Source organism: Hippopotamus amphibius, chromosome 1 (assembly GCF_030028045.1).
Source record: "Hippopotamus amphibius kiboko isolate mHipAmp2 chromosome 1, mHipAmp2.hap2, whole genome shotgun sequence".
Lineage (NCBI taxonomy): Eukaryota > Metazoa > Chordata > Mammalia > Artiodactyla > Hippopotamidae > Hippopotamus > Hippopotamus amphibius.
In genome coordinates, this window is record NC_080186.1 from 101,269,364 (window position 1) to 101,282,346 (window position 12,983).

A 12,983-nucleotide genomic window follows, 5' to 3' on the forward strand; every position below is an offset into this window, starting at 1 on the left:
GCTGTTAGTGCTGCTGCTGTGGGAAGCTGCCTGAGGACAGCACAATGCGGGGTGGGGGGACCGCGATGGGCGCCAGACCCGAAATGTGGCCTCTCTGAATCCCCTCTGCCAGCTCCTCGCTCCATGAGCTTGGACAGTCCGCTGTCCCCCTCCAGGCCCCCAGGAATCCAAGGATGTACTGCCAGGTGAAGCTCTGGTTTCATCAGGCCCCATGAAGAGTTCATTTGGTAAAAAAATAAATAAATAAGAGAATAATTAAAAGAACCATGGTAATAAAAAGAATGAAGTGGGCCTGAAAGCCATCGTACTCTGATGTTTGAGCCCCCCATGCCTTCACTTTTGAGTGTCCTGATCTCAGAATCAGCAAAGCCTTCACCAAAGGATCACCCTCAGTCACGCCAAAGGTATGCAAAGAATGTGCAGTTATGTTCCATCCCAGGGGTTGGCTAACCAGAGGGAAATTGCCCTTGTATCAGATGTCACAGTAATTGTCATTCAATCGTTTTCTTGTTGCCTGGAGGGGGAGAAATCATAAAGGAAGGGTGGTGTGTTGGCGGTGTTGTGAAGGGGCCCACGTGTCTGTGTGGAAAGAGAAAGATCAGCCATGAGGGTTGGAAGCCGGAGCAGAGGCACGGGAAGGAGCGCCGGGGGGAGAGCGTGGGTTTGAGAAAGGGCTGCGCCTGGAGTCTTCTGAGCTCTGCTCCACTCACTGCGATCACCTGAAGTGTGGCCAAGACAGGTAAATGATGCCGTGGCTCACCTGGAAAGTGTATGAACAGGGAGTGCCGCAGCTGAGGGTGGCTGTAATACCATAGGGCTGGCGGCAGCCTCCACCCACTCCGTATCCACATCGGGGTGCAGGCTTTGGGTTGCACATCGTCTCATTTTCCAGGAGAAGCCAGACATCCAGGTTTTTATGTGAAATTTTCCAATTTTTAAAACGTGCCAAACTTGTCCCTGGGCCGGACCTGATCCGTTGGTCCAGTTTGCGTCCCCTGAATTCCAAATGAGTGACTCCATTTTAAGTAGAAACACCAGGAAAATTGGATTAAAATTTCCATTCTCCTTCGGAGAATTTGGAGGCATATTATTCCACCACCAAATCCCTACTGCGTGCCAGGCACAGAGAGGATTCTAGAACGTTCTCACTTTCTCATCACCTCTCTGACCACAGAACCCCTTTACTCCCTTGTTCCATCCATTAGGTTTTCCACATGAGGGAAAGTGGGAAAAATGGAAGGAGAACCTCGGCCTGGAAGAAAAGTTTGGCCCGTGTCTCATTCCAAAAATAGGAGTGAAATTATGCCCCCAAAGTCACCATCTTTGTTGCCTCAGCAACCAGCCCAGAGCTCATCATGTATTTATCGAAAGACTCAATAACGATTATAACATACATCAACGGATCACCCACTGTGCGCCTGCCCGGTGGGGGCGTCATCCTATTACTATGCCTTTCATTCCTCATAACAGGACCCCTTTGTACAAGATGAGGACACCAAAGCCTAAAGAGACTAGGTTACTGGCTGGAGTTCATAAAGCTCTCAAGTTGTGGGACTGGGATGTGAGTCCAAAAGTGCTGTCTCCGGAGCTCACATTTTTAACATTACACCTAATGGATGAATGAGGGAGTGAATAAGTGAGTGAGCGAGGCCCTCATCCCTTACCCTCCAGCCCCACCCTACGTCCCAACCCCTGCACTGGTTCAGAGACTTAAAAGCGGAGTTACATATTTTCAGGTTTCCCAGAGGAATCTTGGGGCCATCAGTTCCCTTAGTGGCTCAGGGGACTCCTACTTGTCACCAGCTCCCCAGAAGCTGTCTGTGTTAAACACACACGCATCTCCCTTCCTGTCACAGTGATACATTTGGCATCACTTGCCTTTTAAACGTGGTGAACGGGAAAGATTTGAGAAAGCAGCAGGTTTTATGCATTAAGGAGGGGTATTATTTACCAGCGCACTAGTTTCTGTTATTTTTTTCTGTACTCTAGTGTATAATCAGAGCTCATAAAAGTGCTACTGTGTGGGAGGTCTACGTTTCCTTCTGATTAAGCATCCCCAGATGTTCATAGATCCTGACACTTTGTGCCACCCTGCCTGCTTTGGTTCACCTTCCAGCCTCACTCTTCCGCTTTGCTCCAGCCCAGGAGCCCAGAACGTCCTGCCCTGCGGTTGCCTAATCAGTCACCATTCCTCGGTACCGCAACTCGACATCTGCCTGAGAGTCTGTTTCTTCCTTGATGTGGTGGAGCATGCACTGTTTGCTTTGATGCAGAAATCTCTCCTTCGTTAGAACCTGACTCCCAATGGCAGCTGGATTCCCTTCCTGATTTTGGAAAGCACCAATAGCACTCCCCTGGTGCAATCACAGAAGTCCCTGTGTGATACATGCTGGCCCAATGGCTGGACAGGGGATCAGCAAACATTTCTCTACACAGCGGTTAGTAAACAATATTTTAGGAACTGTTAGGCTGAAGCCAGGAAATACTGTGGTCCTCCAGGTAGACCCAAGGGTCCATTTTTGCAAAGCATCATACTCAAAGGATACTAGTGTAACAGGGAAGAGCCAAATCTGTCTACCTGTTGGATCTGTTTCTTTTACTTTAACCTTTGCTTCCCATTGTTTTTGTTCACTAAAAGGATACTGTTTATACGTAATGGGCTGCCTCCAGGAACCCTGCCACTCTGCCTGAATGTTAAACCAAAGTGCCTTTTTTAAGGGAAACATCCTGATCTTGTTGACCTATGAATGGCTGCAAGAAAGAAGAAATTGACACATCCCCTCCCCAAGTCTGGCCATTCCTTGCAACACGTATGGCCTTTTTACTTTACTTCCTCATCTCCTCCCATTCCCTGTCCTATAAAAGAAACCGGCATCCAAACCCCGAAAAGATGGTTTTTCAGATTCACTAATCTGCCATCTTCTTAGTCTGCTGGCTTTCTGAGTAAAGTCGTATTCCTTGCCTAAATACCTCATCTCTGATTTATTGGCCTGTCATGTGGAGAGCAGAGCAAACTTGGACTCAGTAACACTAGGAATAACCCAAATAGAGGCCTCTTTACTTCCCCCCACATCCACCCAAGACAAGCTCCATGGGCTTAATGGCTCTGTCATGAGGGCTTTGGCACTGAATGGGTCTTAGAATGACGTAAGACTTGGAATCTGCAGAACTGGGGTCACGTTCTTGCTTTGCCATGTATTTCTTCTGGGATCTAAAGAAAATCACTGAATTTGGGGCTTCATTTTCCTTACCTATAAAAATGAGAGTAATAAGGCCAAAAATTGTCTCACAAAACTATTGTGAGAATTAAATTGGCATCTGTGACTGTACTTGGGACAGAGTAGGTTTTCACCAAATGTTAAATGAATTTCTTTAATGAAACAATAAAGCTGTCCCATTTTATTGTCCCTTATCACCACTGAGGTGAAAGAAATAGCATTATCTCCGGCGAGGAGCCCTGCACCCAGACCCAAGACCACTACTCTCCTAGTCCTGGTTTCTTCTCTCTACCTGGTTTCTTCTCTCTACCTTACTTAAATTTTTTTTATTATGAAAAATTTTACATCTACAGAAAAGTGAAAAGAACAACATAGTGAACAATCTACCAGCTAGTTAGCACTTTGCCATATTATATATTATATATATTATGTTATATATGCATGTATACGTATATGTACATTTGCTGAACTATTATAGAGATAATGATTCTTCATCCAAAAATATTTCAACAGGAATTTCCAAAAGAAGTCATTCTTTTACATAACTACATTAACATTATACACTAAGCAAACTAACAATTTCCTAATATCATCCAATACCTACTTTATGTCATATTTTCCTGAGTTATTTCTGAAATAGGTCTTATAACTTTTTTGGGTATAGAGATCCAATCAAAGGGCTTTTAGTTGTTATGTCTCTTAAATTTTTAAAAACCTAGAACAGACTACTTCCCACGCACCCCCACTCCCAGCTTGCCTACAATGTACACAGACTTTCTGTCTCTTTGATGCTAAATTTGATTCCAGGGCTAAGATGGTGACCAGCCAGACCTCCATGCTGTTAAGGTACGGTTTTTTCCTTTGTGATTAGCAGGTTATGGGGGCAAAGGGGAGAAGGGCAGGGAGGAGGAGAGTTGGCTCTTCTCTTTCCATTTCCCTGTTCCCTTTGTTCCCCTGGTGCTGAGGAATAAAGAACATTCCTGGTTCTTCAGGAACAACAATTGGTTCTGAAAAAAATGGACCTCTCGGTGACTTTGACAAAAATAGAAGTTCAGGGAAGGGAGAAAGTGCTACCCCCTGGAAGATGATAGGAAGATTCATGCACTAGATGGCATCTGAGCCAGCTCTTGAAGACTGGATTGGCAGATATGGAGAAGTGTGTGCAGGATGCCTGGCAAAGGGAACAGCATGGACAAAGATGTAGAAGCGGGAAAGTCTGGTGTGTTGTGTACAAGCAACAGTGAGCCATTTACTTTAACTAGAGACTGGGCTAGCCCTGCTGATACAACCCACAGAGGTGGAAAATACATACAAAAGGACCCAATTGTTGTCCACTGTGGACACACTCAGGGGTCCAGAGGTCAGAACACGCATTGCTTTGCTATCTCCCTTGAGTCAGAGGTAAGGCTGCCTGTACTATGCAAGGGTACAGGGGAGCTCTATCCCCTGGGTCTTCCTCCTTGCTGTTCTACTCTTTATCCCCATGGTCTTGCCTCCATCTTATTGCCTTTCTTTAGCTCTGCAGCCAAGCCCCACATCTCCTAGATCTCTGCTATCTTCAGTGAGCCAAAGGAGGCAAACCAGTCTCTTCTGCTAGATTGATTGCCTCACATAACTTTAATGCTTTCTGATGGTAAAATACACTAAAAATGAGGGTGGTGAGAGTCACAAGCGTGTCAGAAACAAAGAACCCTGTGAGTCAGGCAAAATCTCCAAGTGATGGGAAGTAGGGTTGGAAGGGTTGGTTGGGATTTGGTCTCCAGGGGGTTGTGAGCAAGGAAAGGACCAGATCAGAACTCTTGAAATGTGTCAGTCTTGCAGTGGTGCATACGTACATAAAATGGTTTGGAGAGGAGAAGTAACCTGAAGAAGGGAGATTTGGGTAGAGACACCAGCTGGCAGGTGGCAGGTGACTCTAAAAGCATGGATGTCACTGTCTAGAGAGAGAATGTTGAGAATGAGGAAAACAGCACCAAGGATGACTCCTTAGGGGACACCCAAGTGCTGGGAGGTAAAAAGAAGCACCTGAGGAGGAGAAGATAGAAAAGACTTATCCTGAGTGGGAGGAGGTAAAACAGTCTATCTCTATATAACAGAAGCAAGTGAAAAAACTGCCTGCAAGGAAGGAGTGGTAATAGTATCTGGTGCTGAACTACTTTCACAGAGATAAGAACTGAGCAAGAGACTTCGAATTGGGTGGACACGTTTCTCCTCCAGCCCTACCACTTGCTCATCTGCATCCATCACCCTTTCCTGTTGTCCTCCTCTGCCACCCACAGCTCATCTCTCCTCTGAACTCTGGGCCCCATCTCTTTCTTCCTTCATGTTCCATCAGTCTCTCCTCTTCCTCTCTCCCTGCACAGCCAAGAAGAGGCTCAAGACTCTTCTATCTTAAAAACACAAACCAACCAACCTTCCTCAGTCTTATATCTACATTCAAATCTTGCCCTTATTCTCTATTATTCCACATCTAACTCTTGGAGGAAGTTATCTTAGCTTCATCCATTTGTCTCCTTTTACTCATTCCTCACTGCTGCCCAACCTCCCTTCACTGAAATGTTCTCATCATGATCACTGATGATGTCCAGACAGTTAAATCCAATGGACAATGTTCAGTCTATATCTTATCTGGACTTTGCGAGTCATTGATAATGTTAATTACGTTCTTTTTCTTGCAGTCCCCTCCTGCCTTGCCTCTGAACACCACTTCTTCCTGTTTCCTCTCATCCCTCTCTGTCCATTCCCTCTCAATCTCCTCTGCTCATGTTGTACAGCATCCTTGGGCACCCTTGGGGAGGCCTATGGTGGCCGCTACCATTTTTGTACTGTTAAGGCCCAGATCCGTGTCTTCAGCCCAGAATCCTCCTTTGAGCTCCAGAACAATAGATCATATCTAATTGTCTACCAGATAACTCAGTTTTTATTCAACAAATCCTTTTACTATGTAGCAGGTACTGCTCTAAACACTTTATGAAATATCAACTTATTCCCTGCCCCATCCCGAGTTGAAGACCACCATGAAGGCATCACCTTTCCGTCCAGCCTCCTCCTGTGCCTGCTGTGAGGCTGGCCTTGTAGAAGGACATCCACTATTCACACAGCTGCTCCAGCCAGGAACGACTGGCTCCTCCAAGGGGTACCTCTCCCTCACCACCCCATCCTTGCCCTTTGCCTCCAAATACAGCTAGTCTTTAAGACCGGCTGATCCCACCTCTTTAACACCAGTCCTACCCAGGCCCTCCTCCCTCCCACTGCCCCTGCTTTAATTCAGGCCTTCATTACATGTGACCTGGATCATCTAGAGACTCTGCTGCCTCTGGCCTGACTCCTCTTAAGTCCACTTTCCATGATGCTTTCCAAATAATTTCTTCTAACACACAGTTTTTCGGTCTCCAACCACGTCCTCTGCCCTCATGTTTAAGTCCTTCCATTCTGCTTCAAGATGTAAAGATGAATGAATTTCTGAGACCCAGGAGATGAGGTCAGGAGGTCCAGGTGGCTTCAGGATGGCTAGCTGCCTCATACGTCTGAGTATTCCTGCTATGCCCTTCCCTTCTTCTCTCTATAGCCATTACCTACTCCTCCATACGTGACTTTTGCTCTCAGAAGACTTCCTTATTCTGATTTAAACCCCCGTTCTTAGTGCTCCCACAGCACATTTTGCGTATATCTACTGTGTATATATCAATCTGTCTTTTATTTGTGGTCTCATCATTGACCGTAAACCTCTTAAGAGGAGAGATTAAGCATTATTAACTGTGACTCTCCGGTATTCAAAAAGCTTCTCTTGGATGAATGAACAAATAAATGACTGAATAGCAGTAATTGAGTAGTATTATAATTAAACAATTAAAAACTTAAGGATGTGGGGTTTTAAATCAATCCAGTTCAGTTTAATCCTAGTTCAACTTTCATTTACAAGATCTCTGACTTTGGGCAAATTTCTTAATACCCTACACCTTAGTTTCCTCTTCTATACAATTAAGATTAACGAGAGAACTCTATCGGTTCAACGTGATAATTAAATGAGATAATCTATATAAACGAAGTAGCAAAATACCTAGTTCATAGTAATGCTTAATAAATGTTTGCTATTATTACTATCTCTAAATTAGGAAATTAATTACTTTTGAGGAGCTTGGAAGTAGTTTTTTAAATGTAGATGGAATACTTTCCCTGAAATTTTTAAAATTAATTTTCATACTTTTTACTAATCATTGTTATTGTTAACTTGCAGCACTAAAACTTAGTTAATAGCTAAGAAAAGTTCAGCACAGCCCCTGGCATAATCATCAAAACTTCCCCCAAAAAGGAGTTGAATTCAGGAGATGATCCTACCCTGTTGAAGATCCCAGAATCAGATGGCTGGGGGATATTATCTTTCATTCCGGGAACTTGGGAATGTTGCCACTCACTTATGTTTTATGCAGTTTCCTGACTCAGAAGCTGGATGATCAAGATATACATTTACCAAAACCCCAGAGACCCACTAACTGTTTGTCCCCAGCACCTTTCAGAGACAGTCCTTTCTTTCACTGATTGGAAAGGGCACAGGGATGCAAAGCTATTTTAATATTTATAGAAGCAATACTATGGATGCTTCAGGATACAAATAGCACAGAGATAACTCTAAGATTAAACACAAATAGTTTCTGACCTAGGCAAGGGTTTGGAATATCCATGTAAGGAATACCCATCTTGAACAAAAAGGAAAACTGACAATAGAATTTTGAAAGCCTGTCTTGGTTACTGAGAGCTCATTTCAACAGCTGATTAAACAATATCACAAACTTAGTTGACAAACCACCCATCAGCTCAATTTCTTCTATTAATACCCTTTTACCTGAATGTACATTTACATTTGGAGCCAGTCCAGCTGCTGCTGCTACCAGATGGTTTATAGATGCACGCTGAGACACATCTGAAAAGTAACATCTGGAAATCTTCGAATCACATTCTTCTTGCTGAAATATCCCTGGGAGAAAAGGGGCCTCAAAGAGAGAAAAATCCAAACTTTGAATGTATATTGTGAAGGATGTGAGATGTTAAGTTTTTCTGTCTTAATTAAAAGTTTCAGAGAACAAAACAGAAAATGATCTAAAATTCTAATTGAAAAAGCATTAACACTATCGATAAAAGAGTATCACTTTCCCAATTGTATTATGAAGATGTCCTTTATGAGAGCTCATCTTTAATATAAGTTTATGAAAATGGCCAGCCAGTCATAAGGTCTGCACTCAAAACCTTTTGTCCAACCGTGGTGACAGATTTGCACTGATCCTCTACATGCATGTTTGCTCCAAGGGGCCTGGAGCAAACAACCTCCCTGGATTTTTCCAAGGTTTGATGAGATAATGAATGTGAAAGTGCCTTGTAGAATGAAGAACACTTTGTAAACTGTAAAGGGCTACATTAACACAAGATTAGTCCGTGTTAAAAACAAACTGTTTGACCAGTACAGCAAATAATCGTGGGGAGAGCAAAGAAAAATGATTAGCTCAGGCAGATACAAAACCACAACTAAGTCTTTATTTTCAGACCAGTGATCAAATCACCACAATTAAAGGGTCGGCTTGCATTACAGACCTGAAGTGGGGATGTGGAGGCTGTTCTTGTTTTTTTTCCTAACTTTGAAAATACTCAGTATAGAATATTATCCTAATTTGGGACTTCCTTCCCTACTTGTGATTTCAGACTTTCTGGGGCCACAAGGTTATTACCAAGTATCCATGGACTCTTATGCTGAGCCAGCCCTGAGAGTAGTCTGGACAATGTGTACTTACTAGGCTCTGGTAAGTGAATGAATGAGTAAATGAATGAATGCGCCACCTCATTCATTTACATACTAGTATATTTCAAATTATATACATACCATTGTATTTAGATTATCTACGGCTGCGTAAAAAAGTACTCCAACACTTAATGGCTTAAAACAACAATGACTTGTCATTGACTGTGTTGTCCTGCTGGGTCCACCTGGGATCATTCACGTGGCTGCGTTCAGCTGGCAGTCAGCTGGTGACTGGACTGATAGCTGAGCTAGGACAGGCGGGCCTCTCTCTCCCGTTGTGAAGCCAGACTCACATGATGGCAGCTAGGTTCCAAGAAGGCAAACCCCAGTGGGCAAGCACTTACCAAGCTGTTGCTGTGTTGAGCTTGTTGAAGTCCCTTTGGCCAAGCAGGTCACCCCATCCAGAGTCAACGTGGCAGGAAACTAAACCAGGAGGCTGATTCTTTTCAGACCAATAGTATGACAATCTACAACACTGTGATTAATTAATTGCAAATTCAGAGTTACTGCATTCATAAGAGCTTTCGGTCATAATGTTCTCTCAAGCATCAGAATATTCATGAAAAGTTCAGGTACTCTTGTGAGGCTTCACCAAGTTGTTTAACATTTTAAAGGTATCCTTGTAGTCAAAGGAAATGGAAGGAATTTAAAGTATTTGATTTTATTGATATGTTTGGGATGAGATTTAATGTATTTGGAAAATGTTGCTCTAATATCTACTATGTTCTCCACCATACTAGAATCCTGAGTGTTAAGTGAAGAATGTTTAAAAAGTTAATTCATTATTGCACCTTTGCTAGAGAAATAAGATGGGGCATTTGTTCTTTCTCATCCAGGGCAGACCAGTCACCCTGAATGCCTCAGGCCCACCCCTGGCACCCATGACTTTAATGTGGCAGAAATCAAAGATAAAGTACCAAAAGTCAACCTTTGCAAAAAAAAAGAAAATGCGACACTGTAAAAAGCTTGCAACTGACAAGTATAAAACCTCTGCTTTTACATGCTAGTTCTATAGTGCCAGCCAATAACTATAAAGTGAGAAAGGCATCAAAGAGTCGCAGGAGAGCAGGCAGGGGAAATGGCAGGCGAGTCAATGTGTCCATTGACAGGGGATGTCGTGGTCACCCAGTTCAGAGGAGTGAATCAGAAGGCGCAACTTAAGTGTCTTGGTGAGTTGGATATTTTCCTGGGTGATAATGAGTCTGTGCTTTCTTTGGGCAATCAATCAACTAGCGATGTAGGGAGATCCAAAAGGAGACCAGTCCCTTTGCAAGGGAGCCTGCCTACAAGGATGCTTGCTGCACGTGTGGTCAGAGGCAATGTGTTGGCTTGTGGCCCAACTTAAGGCAGCACTGCTCTGGCCAACTGCGAGGGGCTGCATTTGGGCACATGGCCATCAGAGTGGCGTAAGTTGTTCACCCCATCTTTACTGGTGCCTCCCTAGGGCACGTTCCAGGCCTCACCCCCAGAGTTTTCTATGTGATCCTGATGTTTCTCTTAAGACCTTTCTAGCAGACCATTTCTCCTCTGTGGCTTAGCACTCCTCTCTAGTTTCCTCTTTGTTTCCTTGTTCTTTTCATTAATTTACTCAACATTTCTTGAAAGGCAGCTGTGTTCAAGGCTCCCTGCGACGTTCTGGAGCTACACAGGGCAAATGCAGTTGGTTAAGGAAGAAATATCCCCAGATAGCCTCCAAAAAGCAGGAGGTGAGAGTAAATATCACACGTGGTAGAATAAAGGGTCAGGGGAAGGAACTGTTCTTTTACCTCCATGACCACAGCTTCCCAACTTTCTTCACGGCCCCCTTTCCTCTTTGCCAGCACTCACTTTCCATCCGCTTCTCTCTCCCCCAGCAACCACACAACCACTCTGGCTTTGACACCTGGTTCTCAGCCCTGGTCACTCTCCTTAAATCCCAACCACCCTTTCCACTCTCTATTAGATGTTGTCATTGAAGGACTCTGGGTCTTCAGTCAAGCAGAATGGCTAAGACTGAACTTATTCTTCTGGGACCTACTGTCACTCCCATATTCCCAAACTCAACAATGGCTGCAAGTTAGAAATCTTCAGTGGTCTTGGAAGCATCCTATCTTTGGATTTCTGAATCTACCTTGCCAAGTACTAGTGGGTTTTACCTTCATTGTACTCGGGAAACGCCTCATCCCATCCTCCTCCTGACTTAATTCCCAGGACCATCACACCAACCTCCTAACTGGACTCCCACCTCCATCTCTTTCTTCTCTAAACTATCCTCCACTGATACCAGGGTGATTTTTTTTTTTTTGATATATAAAGTAACCATGTCCCTTTCCTGCTTCAGAATCCGATTGTGCACAAAGTTCAGATTTTTTGGCATGGCATAGAAGACTGTCCAACTGTGGTCCCATTGCTGATACATTAATATCTTCCCTCCACCCTCACTGCTGCCAGCACTACACACACACACACACACACACACACACAGAGAGAGAGAGAGAGAGAGAGAGGAAGAGAGAGATACTTTAACTCCTCCAAAAAGCTCTTAGGGAAACAAAAAAAGAGCATGAGAGTCTCAAAAGTGAAAAGCAATTACTAGGAGTACTTTCTGTGAAATGCTGGCCTTGCCTAGTGTGACTGTCAAGGATGGTCTCACTCTATACCGTCTGTGCGCCTCTGATTGCCTTTGGTTGACGAGGCTATTTCACAACTCTAGAATTAGAGGTTAAGCTGTGAAAAATGGATGGTAATGCAGATGTCTTCTTCCACAACAAGGTACATGATTCCTTTCTATCACTATGCAAATAAATTTTGTCTCACAGAGACTACAAACTACTGTGTGCAAGTCAAATCTTGATTTAAACTGATTTTAACATCTTACTGGTTCCTTCATTAATTAAAGAATTACGTAACATCTTTGGTACATGTTCATTTCAAATTTCTGGGAGATCCAAGACCTAAATAGACACTTCTCCAAAGAAGACATACAGATGGCCAACAAACACATGAAAAGATGCTCAACATCACTAATCATCAGAGAAATGCAAGTCAAAGCCACAATGAGGTATCACCTCACACCGATCAGAATGGCCATCATCACAAAATCTGGAAACAACAAATGTTGGAGAGGGTGTGGAGAAAAGCAAACTCTCCTGCACTGTTGGTGGGAATGTAAGTTGGTACAGCCACTATGGAAAACAGTTTGGAGCTTCCTTCAAAAACTACAAATAGAACTACCATATGATCCAGTCATCCCACTCCTGGGCATATACCCAAAGAAAACCATAATCCCAAAAGAAACATGCACCATAATGTTTATTGCAGCACTATTTACAATAGCCAGGACATGGAAGCAACCTAAATGCCCATCAACAAATGAATGGATAAAGAAGATGTGGCATATATATATATACAATGGAATATTACTCAGCTATAAAAAGGGATGAGATGGAGCTATATGTAATGAGGTGGATAGAACTACAGTCTGTCATACAGAGTGAAGTAAGTCAGAAAGAGAAAGACAAATATTGTATGCTAACTCACATATACGGAATCTAAAAATGGTACTGATGAACTCAGTGACAAGAACAAGGTCGCAGGTCCAGAGAATGGACTGGAGAACTCGAGGTTTGGGAGGGGGCGGGGGGTGAAGGGGAAACTGAGACAAAGCGAGAGAGTAGCACAGACATATATATACTACCAACTGTAAAATAGTCAGTGGGAAGTTGTTGTATAACAAAGGGAGTCCAACTCAAGGATGGAAGATGCCTTAGAGGACTGGGACGGGGAGGGTGGGGGGACTCGAGGGAGGGTGGGGGGGGAGTCAAGGGAGGGAGGGAATACTGGGATATGTGTATAAAAACAGATGATTGAACTTGGTGTACCCCCAAAAAATAATAAATAAATAAAATTAATAAAAAATAAATAAATAAATTTCTGTGAGAGTCATGGATTTACCACTTGACAATAATATTTTTAGGATCTGGTCAGTTATCACC

At 43.5% G+C, this 12,983-nt stretch overlaps 1 pseudogene; it reads left to right on the forward strand.

The window, feature by feature from the left end:
• The first annotated feature begins 4,032 nt into the window (after positions 1-4,032).
• Positions 4,033-12,983, forward strand: part of LOC130832714 (40S ribosomal protein SA-like) — a 37,036-nt pseudogene continuing 28,085 nt past the window's right edge.